The sequence below is a fragment of the Microtus oregoni genome, unplaced genomic scaffold, assembly GCF_018167655.1.
Source record: "Microtus oregoni isolate MIOR12 unplaced genomic scaffold, Mior012 000052F_000, whole genome shotgun sequence".
Lineage (NCBI taxonomy): Eukaryota > Metazoa > Chordata > Mammalia > Rodentia > Cricetidae > Microtus > Microtus oregoni.
The window spans coordinates 3984412-4007410 of NW_024543812.1; the positions used below are offsets into that span (position 1 = coordinate 3984412).

The 22999-nt window shown below is 50.6% G+C and overlaps 1 pseudogene; it reads left to right on the forward strand.

Annotated features, from left to right (window-relative positions):
- The first annotated feature begins 20461 nt into the window (after positions 1-20461).
- Positions 20462-22517, forward strand: LOC121437312 (annotated as a pseudogene).
- Positions 22518-22999: the final 482 nt, after the last annotated feature.

Here is a 22999-nt window from a genome sequence, read left to right on the forward strand (position 1 = left end):
CAGGGAATGGGAGTCACTTCAGGGGAAGCTGGTACTCTGGGAGGGAAGACGGAGAGACAGAAGCAAGCAGCCAGTGAAGCTTTCAAGAAGGTGTGTGTGTGTGGTGTGGTGTGGTGTGTGTGTGTGTGTGTGTGTGTGTGTGTGTGTGTGTGTGTGTGTGTGTTAGAGGGTGTTGTGCGGAGGACACAGGAAACAGAGAGAACAAAGCAAGAAGGCCACTGGGAAATCTGGGAGAGGGAAAGGCCATGTTTCAGGACAACAGTCTCTCAGAGGCAGAACTGAGGACTTGGAAGGGAGGGAAGCCTGGGTGGAGAAGCAGAGGGAGAGCGAGAGAGGCAGAAGAGCACAGGGCAGAAGGGACCACCTGGGAAGCCAGAGAAACCCAGTCACAAGGCTCCCTCTGAGCTACTGCTGCTGCTCACACTGAGCACCCACAGTTAGAAGTGAGCCTTTCTGGGTGGCTCTTCCAACGGGCTCCCAGGCAGTATTCAGCTGCATTAGAGCTGCATGTTCCCTTTCTTAAGCTCTTCCTAAAGGCCTAGATGTATGTAGGTGGCTCTCAAGGTCTTGAATACTAACTTATATTTCTGCGTGCATGGGGGTGCTGGAGAGTGTGCATGCACATGTGTCTGAGTATGGCGACCAGAGGTCATAAAAAATTCAAAGTGATTTCCTTCACGTGTACATGTCTGCAAGCATACATGTGAACTCGGGAATACCTGCGCCTTCCAGAACCCCTCACCACATCAAGTTTTGAGGCAGCGTCTTTCACAAAACACGAGGCTTTACAGTTTGACTGTTCTGGTGGTCCCACAAGCCCCAGGGATCCTTTTGTCTCTACCCTCACCACTCTGGGCTTATAGGCACATTCTTGGAGTACACGGGGCTGCTAGGAATATTCACTAGGGTACCAACAGGGGTACTCACACTTGCTCAGAGAAGACAGACCTAGCTTCTTGCCAGCATCCTGAAAACATTCAATTTACTATGACACATGGAACACTTTAGATAGGGCATCTGAGTCGGGTCTGAGGAGAGATCTTTCACAGAGTATTTTAATGAGAGGATCAAAAAGAATTCCCATTGAAGGGCTGCTTCAATCCCTGGATATACAGAGGTCACTTAGGACCTGGAGCTTCAGCAAGGGTAGAACTGCCAGCTCGCAGTTCAAAGAGGATTAACCCTCTACCAGTTTTTTTCATCTCCCACATCCCTTGGGGAGATGCTGAAACACATGACCACCAACACTGGAGAACAATGCTAATGTCGGAAGACTATAAATGTATGAAAGAAAATAAAAGCTACCCTTGCCCATTGTGTATTTCACCGATCTGTCCAATCCAAACAGTCAGAGAAAACCAGAAGGATCCCCAGACGTGCCAATCTCCATCGCAATGTCACCGGAGGTCCATAACTCATCACTGCGATGCACTGTGATCCTCTCTAAGCAGAGCTCTCGTCACCAGCTCCTGTGCTAGAAAGCTGCCCCGACACTGTCATCAGCTTCCCAGGTCAAACAAACCTTAGCATCGCTCCTAGGTGTGGGGAAAATTTTCCCAAGAGAGTGTGATCATGCTCTCCAAAACTAATTACTTCTCCCACACGCTGAGAAAGGGCCAATCTGTCTTCTCCTTTTATAGACACGTGGCATGGCATAGGGGTGTGTTCTGTTGACAAGTGCAATCTATCAGACCTTCAAAAATGTGTCACGTAAATCTTTAGCGTTTCCAATCGTGGTTTCGTGATCCCCTATAGCTTTCTGTAAAATCTTCATCTGCTTTCAAGTTATAAGCTGAAACGTAGGAGAATAATGACAAAGTGTCAGTACAACTGAACATCCAACCCTGCTGCCAGTCACAGAAATCGCTTCCCGTGATGTTTTCTGTGCTGACATTTCAAGAACGCACTTGAAGACATGCCCTTCAGTGCCAAAAGCAACATAACAAGACCTGACCTGTCACAGAGGGAGATAGTCCGTCTAGCTGGTGCAAAAATACTATAAAATCATTATTCAGTTTGAAATTAACATAAGCCCCACCTCATCTGTGGATTCCCACCTCACTCGCCAAAATTAAGCACAAAACGGTCCTTTGTTTATTCATAAAGTATTTTTAAGACACCGAGGGCACGGACTAGCTTCCAAGGAATCCCTTCTCCCAACCATCCCCCAAAAGTTCTTCATCAATCAGTCATTCCCCGAAGTGTGACATCATCCCATCAACTGTATTATCGACCTAATAAGAAGGGCAGGGAAGACGAATAGCAAACATACTGCAGCTTCCGTGGTCAAACATTCCACAGCAACATGTCAAAAACTGCAAGCACTCGATACACAAAGTCTAAAATGGCGGGGATTCTTCACGGCTCTGCTTTCACCCTCCTAGGAAACTGAGGCAGGGAGGTGACTTATTTTCTGAGCTTTCATGAGGAGCAAGCAGCAGGACTATGGCTGCATGGCAATCAGTGGGGTCCGGAGAACATACTCCTCACCGCCAGACTGGAATCTGTCTCCATCTCCCTCAGATTCCAGGCTCTGCTTCCCTACTTTTGGAAGTCAGCATCTTTGGGAGTACCGCCCTGTCCTCCATCAGGATGAAAGACTCCTCAAAGACAGCACTACTCTGTGTCCATGAACACTTAGCTACCTCTGAACGCTAAGCCTCCACCTGCTCTGCCACAGCCACAGGGACTGCTCTCACTCTGCCTCCCTCGTCACTGTGTCAGAAGTCTACCTGGGACCGCACCCTCACCCTGTCCTGCACCTTTGGCATCTGCACTGCACGGATGGTATAGCTTTCCCTCTGAGCACCCAAGCCCATACCTTCTCCTGCGCTCTCCAAGCAGTGCCTACTCCGCCTCCCTCCAATGCTGGCTCCTAAGCCATGACCACACCACCCCTCCACCGAAAAAGAAGCAAGCTGGAGAGGACGGCCAGTCTCTCAGGGACACAAGCACCAACCTCCCTGTCTCCGGATGCTCATGTCCTGTCCTGTCCTGTCGGGTCCCTTTCCATGGCTATAAGCAGCATCAAAGCATCAAAGCCCTGCCACTTCGGAAACAGACAAGGTGGCTCTATTCCAAGCTAAGAGCGACACTCACAGCGAGGTGATCTTCTTGCTTCCTTGAACTCTCCACATCGTCCAGCCACCCCTGATGCAGCGACTCAAACATCTGGGAGTGCATGGCGTGAAGCTCTTGCCTGTGAAACACAGTCACAATTACTGAGCACTGTCACGCTGTGTGAGGCTAGGACGCACACACTTCACATTTTGAGACAAGAGCCAGGCGCAAAAGAGAAAGGGGACATGAATTAAATTGTCTCCTGAGAGGCAGAAATATCACTCTCGTCCCAGAAGAACTTGTCTTAATTTGCTACAGGTGTCATCACTTTGTGCGTCTTCCCTCTCGTACGCCGAGGATGCTCGGAGGCATACGTTTCCCAAGATTGCATTTCCGGCTTAAAATTAGATTCATCTTCCCTTCCCCTTATGGAGTAACCTAGAGATCCTGAAAGCCCAAGTCCGTGTACTGAAGGCAACATACCCTTCATCTTCTCGGAGTCACATACACAAAGAGTGCACAGAACCATTTCCCCACGCGGGGACGACGATTTACCAAAGAGAGCGCCGATGGCACATCCTAAAAGGTACAGTTTTGAGGACCACAGAGGCCTGGCCTTCCTCACAGGACATTATCTGTATTGTCATCTGAGAAGTGAGGAACTGTTCTCTTACCAGTCCTGCTGCAGCTAACACACCTGAGCGGCATAAACGAGGGGGGCGGTCCTCCAGCTATGGACAGGACTAGCTCACAGAGAAAAAGCAGTGCTACCTAGGTCCCATTAGCGACTCCACTCAGCACAGTGTCACAATGGCAGGCGGGAGTGACTTTGGAAGGAAGAGCGAAAGCTGTACAGGTTTCCTTTACAGAGGGTCGGTCACAACTTTACCATGACTTCTGCTGCGCTTTGAAAATACTGTGGAGGTTTGCATTCAGGATTCTGAAAGAGGCATGTATAACCTTTTCAAACTGCTTCCTCTTTGCCAGGAAGGACCGGGTAATGTCCCCTAGTCGACAAAGGAAATGGTATCACTTTAAATCAAATATCCACAGGAAGAGGCGCTCTTTCATCCCTGACATACCACCTACACGGTAACAGGAAGGAGTATGTACAGATCTGGTGTTCATTTTGTTCTTTGTTCTATTTTTCTTTTCTTAAATTTTAGACCGCCTCTTGCGTAGCCCAGGCCGGTCTCAAACCTGAGAGATAAGCGAGCACGACCTCCAGTTCTGGATTCTCCCGCCTCTACCTCCTCTGTGCTAGCAATACAGAAATGGGGGCATCGTGCTTTGACGAGTGACCACCACTGACAAACCGTTTTCTGGAAACCTCAAAAACCAAGCAGTTCATTTGTACCACAAAGAAGGAATGCTGTCGGACATCCTTGCTTGCATGAACTGACTCTATACACCGGCAAAGAATTGATGTCTCTCTTGTAATCCTGTTTTAGGGTCTCCTACACAAGTAATAAAAAAAGCTGTCTCAGCTTGAGGGGCGTGTGGTACCTTGGTTACCGTGGACGACAGACCACAAGCTAGTGTGGCATGCGTGATGCTGATGTTCGTTCGCACGCCATGACACTCTTCTTGCCGGGCCACGGCCTGGTTGCCTTCACCATTCCCTGACAGGCTCACGGGTGTGTACGGCCTAAATGCTGCTCTCCAAGCCCTTCTTGGGCAGGGGTTCCTGGAGGAGGATAACTTTGGAAAGCCAGAAAAGTGACTTAATTCAGAAGGTGAAAAACAGCTGCCGAAATGCCACATACCATTCGTGCAGTAAGATAAAAAGCAGAGATCAACCTGCTTGCCCATCATCTCCAGTGCAATGCAGGAAGCAGGACACTCTCCCCCACCCTCTCCCCGCCTCAGTGACAGCTGCAACATCCCCCTGTTCAGAGCAGCTAGTGAAAAGTTAAGCTAAAGGTAGCCCCTAGACGACAATGGCAATTTACTCTTCCAAAAATTAATAATAATGATGATAAAAATCCATCCCCTGAGCGACAGAACTGTTAACAGACTCCTGTTGTCCTGTTGACAGGCGACCACGTTCTCACCACGCTTGAGTTGTAGGGTCGGAAAGAAAGCTCCTGGACTAGCAAGACCTGCTCAAACACACCTTTGAAATCCCGTATCCTCTTCTGAACAGGCTCCCTGTGGAAAATGCACACAAGAATCCTTAACTGAGGACAAACATCCTAACTTCGCTCTGAAGGAAAGGCAGGCGAGACACGCGATTTCGGAGAGACCAGCGCTCATGTGAGGCAAAGTCGGATTTGCCTCTCCCGGGTCATTGGTCTTATTCCTTTATTCAGGTTTTCACAGTGAACCAAAGAGCTCACTGCAGATACATATGGGCACACGGTTAAGGGTTACTTACTGGAGCGTGGGTGACTCAAAGTCAGCCATATCCCCAGGAAACCAACCTCAGGCTGGGTGCTGGATGACTCATGAAAACTGCATCCCTGGCCTTCCCAGCCCAACTGCACTGGGCTCCACAAAGAGTCTCCGCTCCGCAAGCAGCGGCTTTGTGTCATGTTGTGACAGCCTAGGGGTTGGTATACTACATGCTGACCGGAGCCCATTCACTGTACAGCACTGACGGGTTTCATAGAGGTGTGCCCAGCCGTCTTTCGTGAACTACAGCCGTATTCACTCTCCTCCATCCTCAATCCCCTCCCGCTACTTACTCCTCCTCTATTACCCAGCAGTGTCTCTTCAACCTTCATGCCACGTGACCACACTCCACCTCCAGAGTCGGCCTCCACTCCTCAAACCTTCCCCTCTATTGGCCATTGCCTGCCTCTCCCCAGTCTCCCTTCTGAGTTCGGGTGATATCATTTTACGGACCTATTTATAATCTGGGATCCTCAAATGAGAGAAAACAGCTGACTGTCGTCTCTGGTGCTGGCTTATTTCACGAAACACCAAACTCTCCGTTTGTAGCCGTCTCCCAGAAAAGGGCAGAAGTTTCTGCACAAAACCACACTGAAGCTACCTCCTGGGTCAGGCCAAAGTTGCTTTAAGACATCACCTGGCCTCCTGCACGTTTGATCCTGAGGAACAGCTGCCCATCTCACTGGTATCAGCCGCCGGATTGTTTGCTGCACCGAGAAGAAAGGAAAAACCTTTGTGAATAAAGTGTGCTGTTCTCATGGTCCCATGTAGGAAACAGCTTCAGTCTGGGGTCCACAGAGTCCATCGCCGAGGGCAGTTTTAAAGTACTCTTCCAGGAACTCATGACCCACCCCAGTCCCACCCAGGTGAAATTCAACTAGGCCTGAGTCTGGGGACAGCAGGTACTTGTGTTTGTACAAGCCTTGCAAGGAAAACCACCATGGCCCACGGGTTCTTCAGAGGCCTGTTGGCCAAGGCCAACTCTCTTGCACCCCAGCCACGGGGAAGAACATCGGGTGGGGACAGAAACCCAGAGCGTGCTTGAGAATCACTTCTCAGCACGCGAATCCCCACACCCACACCTGGAACTCCGTGGAAAGACCCGGTGAGTACTAAACCACCCCGATGCTCCACCCGTCAAGGAGTAGCAGAATGTCCCCCCTCGGTTAGGATCCCCCCACCCATATGCCCCATATCAGTTGTTACCGGGGGTGACTCAACCTGGGTTCTTCAAGTCATCTGGTGGGAGATTCTGATCAACCCTAGGGCGCTTGGCACTTCTCTCTGTATGTTTCTGCTCCTTGCTTGACATGGCTGGGGCTCTGCGGGGCTGGGGAGGACTCCTGAAATGTTGGTGCACACAGACAGTAAAGACACCGAGAAGAATGTCGTGGTCGCAATGGAAACAGGGACCCGGACTGCACAGGCTGTGGCCATGAGTCCTGGCACTCTCTGTGCTGCAGCCAAGAGGAGGTAGGAGGATGACACCGATATCCTGCAACATCCAATCACATTCTGTCCCAATTTTCTGTCTGAATGCAGAGCTTTCCACAGCCCTGTAGCCCTCAGTCTCGGCCCTTTCTACTGACTTCTTGCCCCCAGGATAGGACTGCTTGGGTTGGCCCCCAAACCAAGTGGCCATTAACCCAGACACCAGCCCACTGACGGCCAATGGGGTCACTGGAGCCAAGTCCCTGCACTTCACGCTTGAGTCCTGCTGAACACTCAGCTGAAATCCCTACCCACTCTGAGTCTGCATGTCTCAGAAGCAACACATGGACTCCAACATCCTTGAAGGACCCAATGGAAGCAAATGCAGAGGTTCGCCAATATACCCACGCACAGTGAGTGACACACAGCCGGTAAGCGGGCATGAGGCCCCTGTGCTCACAGACAAGCACTATGGGAACTAGGAACGGTAAGCACCCAGGCTTGTCTCATCAACAGAAGGGAGGCCTACGTCTGTTTTCCAACCAGAAGACCTGGAGAGGATGCTGTTAACAGCCTGGTGATCTGTGCTGCCTGCAGAGCCAGGCCACACCCGGATCTCCCAGATTATTATGTTTGACTCTCCCTCCCTAGACCTTCACCTTTAGTTTGGTTTCTCAGTCAACAGAGCCCATCCTTAGGGGAGATGGCCCATGGACGTTACGGCCTGGTGACCTCAACGCTATCCGCGTAACTGAGCCACACCAGACCCCAGGTCCCTAAGCTATAGAACCCATCTTCATGGTAGAGGTCACATGTACGTTGCAAGAGAGTTTCTATGTAGTTAGGCCTCCATATTCATCCTGCACATGTTACTGAGATTATCGTTACCAGAAATTTTTTCCCCCAAATTGTGCTTTATTTAATCGTGTCAAAAACAACCCACCTGGGGTCAGTCTCTAGAAGTTTGAACCAACATCTGTTAAATAACTAAGGTATTTGCAGACAGATTTCATTTTGATCTCGTGGGGATCATTATTCTTTTCACAGTGGCATTTGTAGGGAGCCCCGTGACGATCCACACCCCTCTGTGATGAAGTGCAGCCCCCGGGGGACCTTCTACTTGCCCCTCGATGTCACCTCACAGGCCAAGTTTGGATCTTCCAGGCACAAGCCTGATCACCTCCGCACACTCTGACACAGTTTCTCTTTTAATAAGCAGTCACACACCAAGAGGAGCCAACTCCAAGACCTTTCCCTCAGAAACCTCTTTCTCTTTAGAGGAAGGTAACACCTAGACATTGCCTGCCTCCACAAGCATGCTTTCCTACTGGCTGGAACAGCTCCTATGCATGAGAAATGCCTCGCATGTGGGCCCAGCTGGTGCACGGACATGAGGAGAGTGTGTGTGTTTGTCTGTGTGTGTGTGTGTGTGCGTGTGTGTATGAGTGTGTGTGTGTGTGTGTGTGTGTGTGTGTGGCAGAGTGGGGGTGGGGTAGTGCCTGGCGTGTGTGGTAGGTGATACAGCAAGTATCTGTGGATCCAGGCTGACTTTGATCTTGGAACCACCAGATCTTCAGAAGAGGGACCCACCTAGATAACGTGACCACACTTCAGCCACATTTCCCTGAGAGTTCTCTTCCCTTGGGAAGCTTGAGTGGGCCACCTGAGTGGGCCCCACATCCCCGAATGGGGTGATGTGTGATCAGGTGGAGAAGCATGCAGGCATGCATGGATAGGCCTGCTGCAAGGAGCTAAAGGACTAGACCCATGCAAGTAAGGAAGCTTGTGTGTTGACCTGGACTTGAAGGTGCACACGACTGGTCTGGGAACGGCAGTAACAGGGGCTCGAAGGGACAGGACTTCCTTCACCAGAACACATGCTGTCCTGCCCATTCCTTCAGGGCCCTGCGGTCCTGACAGAGCTTTCTCAGATCTCCCCTCTGTCCTTGATTGCAGTCTGATGCAGAAGGGAGGCTCCAGACATCACCTCAAGGGCCACCATGGCGGGCCCTAGTGACGAGTCACTAGCCAAGGTGGACCTGCTTCACCACCATCCTCTGAGACTGTCCTTCCACTCGAGGGGGATCACAACTAGTTCGTCCTCACTTCCTGAACCTAAGAATCCCTGATTCTGGAAGAGCGGAAAGGAGGGTAGGCAAGGGTCTAACTAAGGCTCTTCCACTTCCATGGTAAGGTTCACCTAGAAATCATGTCTAGGGACTCTGGGCTTGCAGTCACACATGGCTAAAACGGGACCCCACTATCGGGGGTGGGAAAGGCCCAGAGCACCTCCTCTTCTCAGTGTGCCCGCCCGTCTAGCTCTCTGCCCTGGACCAATCTGGAAAATGCCCAAGAGGTACAAAAGGTGCCTCCTGGAAGGTCCCTAGTCCCTCCAGCAGCGGGCAAAACTGCCCTGTCCAGTGCCCTCAGGCCGTGGGGCCCCAGCATAGCTTTCTCAGACTGCTCAATCTGGCTTCCTCCGGTCACATTCAGAAGCGAGGCTCTGGACATCACGGGCTCTCCTGGGGCCTCATACCTCGTCACAAACCTAGGAGGACAGGATTCACGTTGATCCCCACAGACCCTCCTTACCCACAAAGGTGCGTCACACCTAGCTAGGCCCACGGGGCAATGACATATACGTGACTTGAGAGTTGGGGTGGCACACGCGTGTCCCGGAATAGAGTGGATTAAGGCTTGCTAGGACCTGAACACCCACCGCCCCTTTCACCTAGGCCCACCCATGGACATATGTCCCGGAGGACATCTGAAGTGCCCAGAGACCTCGGAACGGGCCATGGGGAGGTCCCTAAGTCTTTCCCCAAGCACCGGTGTTTCTGGTCTGCTCTTCTCAGTCCCGCGTCCCTCACAAAGCATTCCTAGACTTTCCTCTGGGAACCTGGCCCATGAGGAGAGGAGATGTGGTGTGGAATTCAGGAGCCAGGGATCAACCACCTCAGGGAAGATCCTGGGTCCTAACACCTGGTCACTCACCTAGAGGAATAGCCTCGGGAGGGCAACCCGAAACCCTGCTTCCCCTTGGCAGTGGTCACAGCCAGTTAGTTCTCACTTCCGGAAAATCGTCTGCCTCTGTGGAAAAGCATGGGCGCGTGAGCATGCGTGCTCCTGTCCAATGTCTTTAGGCCCGTCCACAACCACGCACAAGCACGTATGCACACAGGCATGCACTCACATATGCACGCGTGGAGGGGAAATTTCCCTTTAAGGCTCGGGAGGACCTTAAACACCCACACTCGTGTTTTGACTCAGCACAACTGTGGACCTGTGGACCTGGATGAATGTCTCACTGGCCCAGACATCAGAAAGGGCCATGTGGCAGGACCCTAGTCCTTTGTGAGCACACATATCGTCCCGCCCACTCTTCTCAGTCCCTGCTTCCTATTAGAGCTTTCCACACAGCCCTTCCAGGCCTCCTCCACTCCGCTGGGGAATTTGGGCTCAGGACGTCATCTCAGAGACTAACCTGGGTTTCAGTAACTACTCACTCACCCAGAGGGATGCAGCTCTCCACAATCCTCAGACTCCCTTAGCTCTTTGTCCTCCGGGTGGGCGAGGGAGGGGGCGGCATCCCAGGTCGGCCTCACTATGGGGAAGTGTTCTAGTCTATAGAAAACCATGTCAGCATTTGTGAGCCAGGCTGGTGCTGGTCCGTCTTGAGACTGACCCTGCAATGACGCATACTTGACTTGGAGCTTTCGGTTGTGCATGCACAAAGTGGAAACTCACCTAGGAAGGGCTGAAAGTGCCCGGAACACCTCTGCTCCCTGTTTGCAATGCTCCCACATGTGGAAGTAAGGACCTGTGCGGAATGGCGGGAATGCTCAAAGGGTACTGAAGGAGCCATGTGGAAGGCCCCGAGTCTCTGCAGGGCATACAAGCGGTCCTGCTCATGCCTCGGGGACCCTAGCACCTTCACGAAGCTTTCCCAGGCAGCCCTTCTGAGCCTTGTCCACTCCAGGGAGGAAGTGAGGCCCATGATCACCTCGGGGGCCCTGAAGCCTAGTCACCCGCCTTTAGATGGGAGATGTCCCCCTAATAGGCCTTGTGGTGTTACCATTTTCACAGGCTTTCATCCATGTCCGTCAGTCCAGCCATTCCCTGGGATGAGTGCCTTTTAGAGGCCCTAAGACCCCAGGCCTTAATGTCCTAATTCTTCAGCTCCTTCCCTCACTCCCCCAGTGTGCCCCAGGCTCCACTTTTATGGGAGCTTTCTAACTACTGTCAACATACAAACAAACGGAAGGAGTTTCCTCAAACTGTCCCTGCCACCGCTACTGCTGCCAACAAGATTGGTCGGATCCATGAGGCAGCTGTTTTCAATTCCAGCCTTTTGCTCCCCACCACGGCTTGTGGTATGGTGGTTCAGTACAGGGCGGATCACGCCTCTGGGTCTCTCTATTAAACTTAAAATCCCTGCAGCTCAAATTTCATGGCTTTTCCATACACTATATGTCCCGCTGCCATTTTGACTGAGGTCAGGTGAACTTACCATCATCTTAACTGAGGTCAGATGACTTCACTGCCATCTTAACTGAGAGCCAGGTAGATGACCAAGTCCTGTCATCTTTACTGAAGTTTTTCCTGTCTGCTCCCCCAGTGCTGACTCTGTTGCTTGTGTGTTTTGTGCAGTGGCACACCTTTGGTTGGCCGCACCAAGAACATCCACTTTGCCCAATTCCTGTTCCCTCTGTGTGTATGTTTATACATGTAACTTAGGTGCACCTATGTTTACCGTTAAATGTTATAATTGTCTGTTCATTGCATCTCATTTCAGACTACAGAAACAATAAGTCCTATGTTTTATGCTGGCATGTACTTTTAAGTTTCTTACAAAAACACTTTATATTTGATCCAAACCTCATTTAAAATGTATTAAGATGTTCTCTACTATTGTCAGTTCTGCCGTTAACCTTCTATTGCAAGCAGTTTTTTTTTCTTTCTGTATTTTTACAAATGTAAATCTTGCCTGATAAATTAAGAGCCGGTACAGTCAAGCTCAGGCCCGACTCTCCAGGCAGATTCTATACTGTAGTTCCACCTGATAAACGTCCCACAACTGCTCCGAGATCTGGGAGACATGGCATTTAAATATTTAATCATTAAAAAACTTTTCATAACAAAAAGAGACAGGTTGGCTCCTAGCAGCAGCACTCTACTTCCTTTAAAGAAGACAGAAAGCAAATGGGCACAGAACAACGTCCATCCACACTTTGCTTCAACTGCCAAGCGCTGACCACTGAGAAAAGCTGCCTTTCATCTGAACTGAGGATCTCCAGACATGAAAAGAATCTCTGGAATCGACAGCCTAGCTGCTCAGTTCAAGGTAGGCTTGTCTGCCTACAGATTTCGTAGCCCACAGGATCTTCTGGAGCCTGGCAGGCCCTGCTCTAAACATCAAAAGGCAAATGCGACCTTCAGTGACCACGGAGAACCCTGAGGTCTAGGTGCCAAACAACTAAGTTCTCTGTCGTTTTTTAATCAGTAATTCAAGTAAAATTTCAACCTTCTCAAAGATCTCTGATGCAGTTTGACAGCTGAGAGGTTTAGTCAGTTTAAAAGGACAACCTCACCAAACAAATTTCAGTAAAATACAAATACAAGACCTGCAGGTTATAAAGGTGTGAACTTTTATAAACAAAAGTTATAAACACAAGTTATCAAATTTCTCTCACACGCTGTCTTCCATAGTCTTAACACTTTTCATTGTCCAATAATATCTGTCATAGCCATTCTGACATAAATATGCTACTGTTTATACAATGTATATGTCTGAAACTTCTTTTTTCACAAACCCTAAGAATTCTTGTGAGTTCCAGGAAAAAAACAGTCAGAAACACCCCCTTCAATTCCCTGGTCCTATTTTTTTTTCCATAAACTTAACTTTGTCTTCTGTTCTGCCATTACCTTAAACAGGTGTAAGAGGTGTGTGTGGTGTGTGTGTGTGTGTGTGTGTGTGTGTGTATTGTTTGGTGTCTGTGTGACAGTGTGTCTGTGTATGAGTGTGTTTGTGTGGTGTGTGTGGTGTGTGTGTGTGTGTGTGTGTGTGTGTGTGTGTGTGTGTGTGAGTGTGTGTGGTGTGTTGATTTAAATGAGATAGCCTCCACCGCCTGGGAATATTGAATACTTCTTTTCTCTTAAATGGCTGCTGTTTGGGTTTGTTTTGGGGTGTGGCACTGCTGCAGGAAATATGTCACTGTGCATGGCTTTGAGGTTTCCAATGCTTCCTGCCATTTAAAGTGGGTTCTCTCTCCTTTCTGCTTGAGATTCACCATGTAATTTTTTTTTTCTGAGGACAGGGTTGGGGGGAATGATGCTGCCACCTGATTTCCTGGAGGTTCACGGTCCTCCATATTTGTTGCAAAGTGACCTAGAACACTTACTTCCAGCTGGAGAGACAAAGTGCCTGCCTTCCAAATTCTGTCAGGTGAAAAGGTGTCCTTCTCAGACCTGGCCCCTGCCTGATCTTATTATAGTAGAAGGTAGAACGGAGCCTGTCAGCTCTTGTCTTGCCTTGTCCCGGCCCCTTGTCAAAGCCCAGCACCAAGGCCCCTGCACCCTGGAATGGCAGGCAGCATCGTCTTCTGTCGTTGTGTGCATGCTTACTCTGTTTCATGTGTGCAGCTGCAGGGGATGGTAGGGGAACTAGGTGACAGAGATGTAAGTGAACAGTCAGGCAGCCTCCTTCCTGATTTCTACAGAGAACTGGCTACTTACTAGGGGAGAAAGTTTTTCCTATGACACTGTGGTTGCCATGACAATTGGAACAAGCCATTCTTTCCTGGTTACAGATACATTGGCGAAAGATACTCAGAGTGGAGACGTGGGATCACTAGACAGACACGCGAGGCACACAGGTAGGTGCCTGCAGCCAACCTGAGTGAATGTGAGCTGGGCCGCTGGGCCCGTGAGTGTGCCATGGGTACGTGCTGGCTCTTTCGTGAGACAGGAAAGGTTCTGGCTATTACTGTTTGACGCGAAGCCCCAAGGACTGGTGCTTAGCCAGCCCTGTCTCTTTGTCCTAGGGTGACACCTCACCACGTTGGTGCCAGCTTTATCCTTTCAAGCCCTGAAAGGATAGCTCGCCAACCTACGTAAATGGCTGCCTCGTCGCTGTTTGGCAATGATTGTCACACGTGCTCTTGACAGAATGGCCGTGTTGGTGCGATGGCACCTTACCCGAGAGAGTTGTAGCTTGTGTTGTCTGAGAGAGAGAAGCTGGAAGGCATTTAAGGAGGAGGTAAACGTGGATGAGGACTGGCAGTTCCCTTGGAGGATAGAAGCCGAGGTCTCCAGATCTCTTGGCCTGGAGACCTGACACAAGAAGGGAAGAAATGCCTCCAAAAGACAGCCGCCTCTAAAGTGGCCACTAATTGCAGCTAGGCAGACTGAGGCAAAAAAAAAAAAAAAAAAAAAGGAAAAACAACAACAACAAAAAAGCCAGTGCGGTATGAGAACACCTGAAGAAGGGGCAGCGTTTGTTCCCTCGACGGGTGTTAGTTTGTGCCCGGGTCGGAGTCTTTGCTCTGCTCACAGATGGGTTAAGCATCAGCTGGGCTGTGTTACAGGGTGTACAGCTGGGGTTTCCCTCTGACCCAGCAGCCCATCATCGGCATCTCTCCCTGTATCTCAGCCCCTGCGTGTGAACAATACGCTCTGTGCCCTTCTCGCACCCTCTCATCAGACTGGGCCCCGTCTGTTTGTCTCACCACAGGGAGGGAAGCCATCTGCAAGTTCCCATCTGGACAAAACGTGAATGGACGTCGCACAAGGAGACCGTGTGCGAGTTCTTGACAGAAGGCCTCGGGCACGGGGCCAAAGCATGTGTTGAGACAGGGATTTCAGGATTCCATCTTGCACCCTTCTCCGTGCACCTCTGGGGAAGACTTTGCTGCTTTCATCGGAAAGGTAACTGTCGAAGGTAGTGCACTAGAGGTGATGCCTGAATCGATGGAGCCGGATGGCAAAACTGACAATATTTAAGCAGGCTGTAGAAGACTGAGGGCTTTTCTAAGGCATGGCGCAGTAGGCCTGCACAGATGGAATACACAAGCCGGGGAGAGCGTGGCCTGATAAGGGTGCAGACGCTTTTCTCTGTGACTGAGTTACAGATGCTGCCTGGATGTCCTGGCATGTGGGCTTGAACACAAACTTGATATTCCCGGGTAAGTTTTCTAACTCAGGAAGTGTGTGAGGCTGAGAACATCACACCTGAGGGAAGCAGAAGCTCCTGCAGGCACCCCTGCCTGGGGTGGAAAGCTTGCATTCTATAACTATAACGCAGGCCTCCATGATTGCTAAGGGCACCGAGTGAGCGGTGGGCTCTCTCGTGCCCGAGGTGTGGTTCCCGCATATGGATGGGGGGCATGGTTGCTTGGGCTAGATGGTGCTCAGTCAGCCTTGCTGGTGAGCATGTGCTCAGAAGGTCCAGCAGAGGGCAGCCGGAAGTAACTGAGGTGCCTATGTTTTCCACTGTGTCCTCAGCAGATAGATAGCTGTGGCCGAGGACTCCACGGAGGCTGGATCAGAGCAGGCCAACCCTGTGAGGTCACACAGATTTCTCGGAGGAAGAACCACTGCGGGTGATCCCTAAATTGGGTCCCGGATTGCACAGTCCACATTTACTATTGCATCACCCAGCAGGTGTGGCCTGGGCCAGACCTAGTCTCCTGCATGTTGAGAGCCACTTTATGCACTGTGAGATCAGATTGGAAGTCGGTAAGACTTGAACCGGAATACGGCAGAGGAGACACTGCACATTTGAGCAGTGAATAGGGATCTGGTGCTAGAATTACCAACGGGTGTTTATGAATACAGAGGGTGGGAAGGGGAGGGCTGAGGGCCTGAAGCGAATATTATTTGCCTTCCATATTTCTGTCCGGTCAAGGATTCCCATGGGTAAGGCAAGGAGGCCTGTGATGGAGGAAGGTCATTGGCTAATAAACTCAGCCCCGCCGCCCCTAATTACTACAGTTGGCGCCCAGACGTGTGTACAGCCAAAACCCACTTAAAAAACCTGAGAAGGCTTAAAAATAAGGGAGAGAGAGTTTAACACAGATTTTTGCTGTTTGTTGCTGGCGTGCTGTAGAGAGATTTCCTGATTCGGCAACAGTAGCAGAAAAAATGCTGTGTCATTTTAAAGCATGACTTCCTGGGGCTGTGCCACCATTGTGATCTCTGTCTGGCTCCTGCGGGAGACAGAGCTTTTGAATAGAGCATTTGGAGTAAAGTGCTATGATTAGTTTGATGGCAACTAGACTCACTGTGTTCTTGGGTCTGCTCTGCTTGCCAGAGGCAAGCAAGCGCCTCATCTAAGAGAGGCTTCCTGACTCAGCTTCAGTTGCAAAATCCTGCAGCTCATTAAGAGGTCCAGCCACGAAACACTTAAATGGTGTTGACAAAAAGCTGAACGCATGCTTTTCGGTTTTCAGCCATAGCAGGAAAAAAGCTGCGCCGTTTAAAAATGCCAGCTTTCTGGGCTGTCCTGCCAGGACAAACTCTGACTCTTTTACGCAGGCGGTTTGTGCGGTTTGCAAGCACAGGCTGCTGAAGCTCGCTTGCTGGCTATAGCCAGTACCTCAGCCATGAGGCTGGAAAGCTAAGGAATGGGCTGGATCCAGCCGGCAAAGCCACGCCTTTAATCCTACCCATATTGCTTGGTAAATTAAAGACTCGTGTGGTCAGAAAAAGAGAGATATACAGTAAAGAGAGATTCAAAGACAAAGAAAATTTCTAAATGGTTTGAAGTGTGTTAAAAATATATGCAGACTAAAATTTAAAGTTCTTAAAGTAAAAAACAAAAAAAAGGAAGAGAGTTGTTGTGTGTGGTAGCACACGCCTTTAATCCCAGTGCCTAGAAGGCAGAGACAAACAGATCTCTGTGAGTTCAAGGTGTAGTAGTGTACACCTTTAATCCCAAATGCCTGGGAGGCAAAGACAGGCGGATCTCTGAGAGTTCAAAGACAACCTGGTTTACAGAGTTACTTCAGGTCAAAGATACAGAGAACCTGTCTCAAAAAGCAAAGAGTTAAAAGTAAAAATAAACAAAATAGAGGTTAAAACAAAGCTGTACAAAGATGGAAAATACACAGAGAATTTTGATACTGTATGCTATTATGCTCTCTTTGAATTATTTGAATGCTGAGGAAGGAGCAACAGATGCTAAAAGATATTTATTTATAAATGCTGCTGAACTAATCCAACATAGATATTTTGAAAATGCCTTGAATTTGAAATTTGGATCTAAGGACATGATACTTTGGAAAGGAGTTTCTTATTTTGTTTGCACAGAGGATGAGACGCTGTTCATTTCTTCCATTCCGATTTGGTATGATGGACCACGTCCTCCTGAATGGTTCCTGTGCACGTCTTCAAAAAATTGCTTCACTCAACTGCCAACTGAGATGAAACTAGCACACAGGTTATACCATGAAAGACCTAATTAACGACGCCCCCATTCAGCAGGAAGCAGTTTGGAGAGAAAAAACTGCGCCCATGTTCCCAAATATTATTTATAAATGTTCTTTTACATTTAAAGGGGGATATGATATAGGTATGAATAATTTGCATTAGTATAGATTTTGCTTTATAGATTGAGATTTACGGTCAATTTTGTTATATGTATATGTATTTCTGATTTTGATTAAGGTATTGTGATGGTGTAGTTCATTTAAATATGTACTGTATAATTAAGAAATATAGGTTGTTAATGGATAATCATTGATAATAGTAAAGCTTGTAGTCATGTTAGTTAGATTTTCTAGATATATAGAGATGTATTTCAGTTAGATAGACATTCTTCATGTCTTTCAAAGATTACAGAATAGGACATTTAATGTTTTAATAACTGAGGACTTTTCATGACAATGAGACACTCTGCTCCTGGCAGCACCAATCTACTTCAAGAGGAAGATGGGCATCGAAGAGGCTCTTTATGGAGTTTTCATAGCCATTTGTGCAAGAAACTGCTCTTGCCTGGACTATTGCATAAACTGGACACAGAGAACCCGCAGAGAGAGGACTACTGAACTTGCCTAAGGTGAGATGATCTTTCGGGGTTCCTGATTCATTTTGAAAGAGTCTGCGAGACATTCTGCAGGACACAACAGATAGTGACTGAACTGACTTTGAATTTTCCTGCTTTATGGAAATGTCTGCTGGATACCATGGGCCTGAAGGCTGAAAATGGATGCCCCAAAGGTACAAAAGAACTTTGGGTGACTGTCCAGGCAGCGAGATGTCTTTGTCATTTCTAGAGTTTGAAGTTTCTTAGTTCTTGTTTACTTAGGTAATATTATATCTTTCTGGTGTCTTTGATGGAGTTAAGAATAGTTAGTTATAGTTTTCCTTAGTTATGATAAAGATTATTGTAACTTTTACTTGATAACTGTTTTGTTATATGTAATTTTGCTATGTTAAAGTTAAAGCTTTTTTTTTGTTTAAACCGAAAAAGGGGAAATGATGGAGGAAGATCATTGGCTAGTAAAGGAACTGCCCTGGCCCATTTTATTGGTTAGAGGATAGGTGGGAGGAGAAAACAGGACAGAACGCTGGGAGGAAGAGGAAGTGAGGTCAGAGACTCCACAGCTCTCTAAGGAGCAGACGCCTCAGAGAGAGACGCCATGCCCCGCTCCCGGGATGAAGCTCCGACCCAGGATGGACTAGGCTAGAATCTTCCCGGTAAGACCGGTTCTCACAGATTATTAGAGATGGGTTGATCAGGATGTGAGAATTAGCCTGTAAGTGCTAGAGCTAAAGGGCCAAACAGTGCTTAAAAGAATACAGTGTCCGTGTAATTATTTCGGGGCATAGGCTAGCCAAGCAGGCGGCTGGGGTGCTGGGAACTCAGCCCCGCCGCCCCTAATTACTACAGGCCTGGAGTCCCTAAGGGAGAGGTCGGGGTGCCCACACTCACTGAAAGGGTCGTGGGCTAACAGGAGTCGCCAAAATGACCAGGGTCTTCAGGGAACTGCGTCAGGAGCCCCGGGTCCACAGTGCTCTGCCGCACTGTGCCTGGTGCTGGCCCTGTAATGACAGAAGCCGCCTGGGTCTTGGCAGGAACAGTGAACGATTGTGGCTTGTGAGCCCTCCGTGGTTCTTCCGTGTGTGGTCATCGGCACCCTCAGTGGGCCTCTCCTGAGGATCAGACAGATGTGGGCTTTGTTTCCAGAGTGCATGCACTACACGCACGGCATGCTCACTGCTGACAGGAAAGCGCGGGCCCAAGGCAAGAGCAGTCAGGAAAGGAGTAGACCCCTGACACACACCCACTCACAGTGAGCAGAAAGGGACGAGACTCCACTGAGAAGCACGGGGGAGACCCTGTGTGGAGAGGCAGAGAATGGAGGGACATGGACGGGAGAGCTATGCTACAGATGAGATTGGACACCACATAAGATTCAAAGCATGCCTTCTGGACTTAGGGATGGGCAAGTGACCATCCAGGGCAACAAACAGCCTCTTTGATTTCCTGTCTGTCTAAGACGACCCTGTGGATTAACAAAGGTTGTGGGCAAGAGAGTTCTGTGGCCTGGGATCTGATGGTAGAACAGTGCCCATCACCAGCAGATATGGGTGTGCAGGGCCCATGGACTTGAGGCAGCAGCAGGAGAGTGGGCAATACCAATGGCGACACTTACCCTGTTGCTCTCATCTGACACTACTGAGTCTGCCAATTAGAAAGCATTTCTCCACGGTGAAGTGCTTTCCTTGGGGGGCTCTCCTTTGTACCACACGTGCACTTGATCCCATAGCGAGGTCCAACATGGAGTTGGGAGCAAGAGGTCAGAACCAAACTATGAGGGGGCGGGGGAAGGGGAGGGAGGCCAGAAGCTATGACAGTGACAGCAACCATCCTTATCTGACATGTTATGCAAATCGCCATGAAGATTTCCGCGCGCGCGCACACACACACACACACACACACACACACACACACACACACACACCCGTTCCTCAACCTGGTATCATACTGGTGCAGAAGGCAAGGTGCACTAGGTGTGCACAGGCTTCCTGGGGTGGGGCACAGGGGGGGTTAGCTCCCTAAGAAAGAAAGCAATGAGGCTCCCCCTACCTGGACGGAATCCCAGGGAGCCCCCAAGGCATTGGATGTGCAGGAAAATACACAAGCCAAGTAAAGACACTCACCTCTCCGGGAGGAAGATTACCACCCCAGCCTCAGGGTGGGTGACCGCGTGTCACACATCTGCTCTGGATCCTTCTATATCTTCTCAGGCACACACACCCTCATCCCTGTGGAACGACAGACTTTGAGCACCCCCTTGCTTTCTCTCTCCTCACCTCACTGAGCTGTTGCTTCAGTATTCACTAAAGGCTAATTCCGTCCTAACGCAGCTCTTCTTCCCTCTCCCACACTTACAGGGCAGGCCCACATCACCCTGAGAGGGGCCCTCAGGTTGAGCTTGTCTACCAGATTCTGGAGGGAGGACAGCACCGCAGACAGGGGAGCCAGGCCAGATACGACCAGCAGGGAGCAGTGCCCACCACAACGCAGGGGGTCACCCTGCCCTGATCAGAACAGCCCCAGAGTTCCATTGCCATGGACTCTGCAGAGTATGTGCTCTGTGGCTGGAAGGGCCAGCTGTGGCCTACAAGGGTGTTGACCAGACCCAGGACCTCGGCCCATAGTAAGAGGAGAGGGACCTCTTTCCTGGAGGTCCAAATTCTCTCTGTTGGTGAGAAGATCAGAGTGAGGAGCACAGAGGTGAGGCCCCTAACCAAGTCTGAAATCGTAACCATCGCCTCCTTGGCTGGAAAGGAGTTACAGGGCAGTGGCCTGCCAGGGCAGACCAGGGCATACAGAAGAGCCCTCAAGGTGGCCCTGGGTGTTCTGGGCGAGGGAACCCGCTTGTATCAAGGAGAAAGGGCAGGTGGCCGAAGAACCAGCACAGTGGCTCTCAAGGTTCCGAAAGAGGAGACCAGCTCCAGCCCACGCCAGCGCCGGCACCCCCAAGGGCGCAACCAGAAAGGCCAAGGGCTCTCCCACAGGAGTCCTGGGAAGTGAGGCCGCCAAGGACCTGTGTTGATGGGCTCAGGGAATGAGCCTACAGTGCAAGGGGGGGGGGGGGGCCCAGGCCCACACCGCTGTAGAGTCCCCTTACTCTGAAATGCAAGGGAACACGTTAAGGGGCACCAGAGCGCGGCCAAGTTCCTGCAAGACGCCAACAGGAAATGCTGGTGATAATCCTGGCAAGAGAAAGTAGAGCACCCTGGCCTCTAGGGAGGGTGCCCGTGCTAACAATGAGCATAGACCTGCCTCTGGGCCATAGAGGAGGCACGCCTCTACCTCACCCAAAGCTCTCAAGCAGCAAGTACGGTGTGGCGGCCTAGAGATCCAGGCCATTGGAGCCCAAAGGAAGACCACCCTCCCAAAGAACAAGGAGGATTCCGGCCCGCCGACCCCGAGGCCAGACTCAGAGGGGGCATCGGCAGCCTGTGCACCTCCAGACCCTAGCCTGCGAAGATCAGTCCGCATTGCTGGCAGGAAAAGGAAGATCCATGTGCTGTGTGCACATTGCGGGCTCTCGGGATTGGAAACTCGAGTGCACTCGAAGGTGACTAAGGCCAGGGTCAAGAGGAGAGCCCCTGGAGTTCAGGAAGACTGCCAAGCCACCAGTGTGGCTTCTGCCCAGGAGAAGAATACCATCGAACGAGGGATGCTGGTCTGGTTCAAATTCCAGGACCATCCTTTCTGCCCGGCGGTGGTCAAGAGTGTCAGCAAGAACGACAAGACGGCCAGGGTGCTGCTGATCGAGGGCAACATGCAATTTGAGCGCAGGGGTGTCTGCGTCCCTTTCCACAAGCTGAAGCTCCTGGACTGTGGGGAGAGATTCTCCCTCCTGCGGAGAGCCAGCAAAGTGTACGGCCAGGGCATCAACTGGTGCCTCTCGGTGATCGACCGCTACAGAGAGGACCTCGCCTGTGGCTCCTTCCGGGGCTCCTTTATGGGCTACTACGCCGCCCGAGCCAGTTACCCGCGGAGGAGAGCCATTCAAGAGGGCGACCTGTGCATTGATTTCCCCAAGGTGAGCTATGCCTACTTGAAAGACTGGGAGGAGGAGACCGCCCCCGGTGGGAAGAGGCCCCGAAAGAAACTCCTGCCTGACCGCATGAGAGCCCCTTGGGACAGAGTCAACCAGAAGCTCGTAAACTTCATCGTGAAGAGAAAGGGAGCCGACCATCACCTGCTGGACATCATGAAGGGCAGGAAACCGTCCCGGTGGCTGGACGACCTCTGGAAGTCAAAGAGGGAAGTCTTCTGCATTGAGACCTACCTGGAAGATGAGGACCAGTTGCACCTCGTGGCCAGACATTTGCAAGAAATATCCAAGGAAGCAGACCAGGCCCTGCTCTCGCTGGCAAGAGGAGACCAAGTCCGGCTCACCATGGAGGTTCTTCTTCCAGAGGCAATCATCTGCTCCATCGCTGCCCTGGATGAGCTCAGCTACAAGGAGGCAGAAGAGAAGTACCTGCGTGGCCCACCTGTGCACTATCGTGAAAAAGAGCTCTTTGAGAAGACCATTCTAAAGGCGGCCAAGAAGAGGTCAGCAGCCAGGATTGGGGCTGGCAGGAACCCTCCTGCGCCCACTCCTTAGAAGGGAGCTTCCTCCTTTCTGCCATCACCCCCTGCAGCTCCACCTCCAAAAGAGAACCATCTGGGAGACTGTGGGGCTTGCTATGACCGCTCCTCACTGCATACGTGTTTCTCCACACACAGACCCCACCCCTACCCTCCACCCCGAAATAAACGTTCACGAACCTGCTTGACTTTGCAGATTGTCTGCATGGATTCGGCAATTCCTGTTAGCTTCAGGCCACGCCTAGCCCTCTGTGGCCTGTGCCCAAGCGTGGAGAAGTCCCGTGGGGTCTCCTCTCTGGACCGTCACCAGCTATGGGTGGAGTATTAGCTAGCTATGCGCAGACTTGCCCTCTCTGCACGGACCCCACGCACCCAGACAGCACACCAGGTTCCTGATGACACTGTTTCTCTCTGTGTGTCTCCGACTCTTCCCCATACTCCCTGTCCTCTCTAGGGTGCCTTGGATGGGGCAGGTCCCATTGCTTTCTCCATTACCTT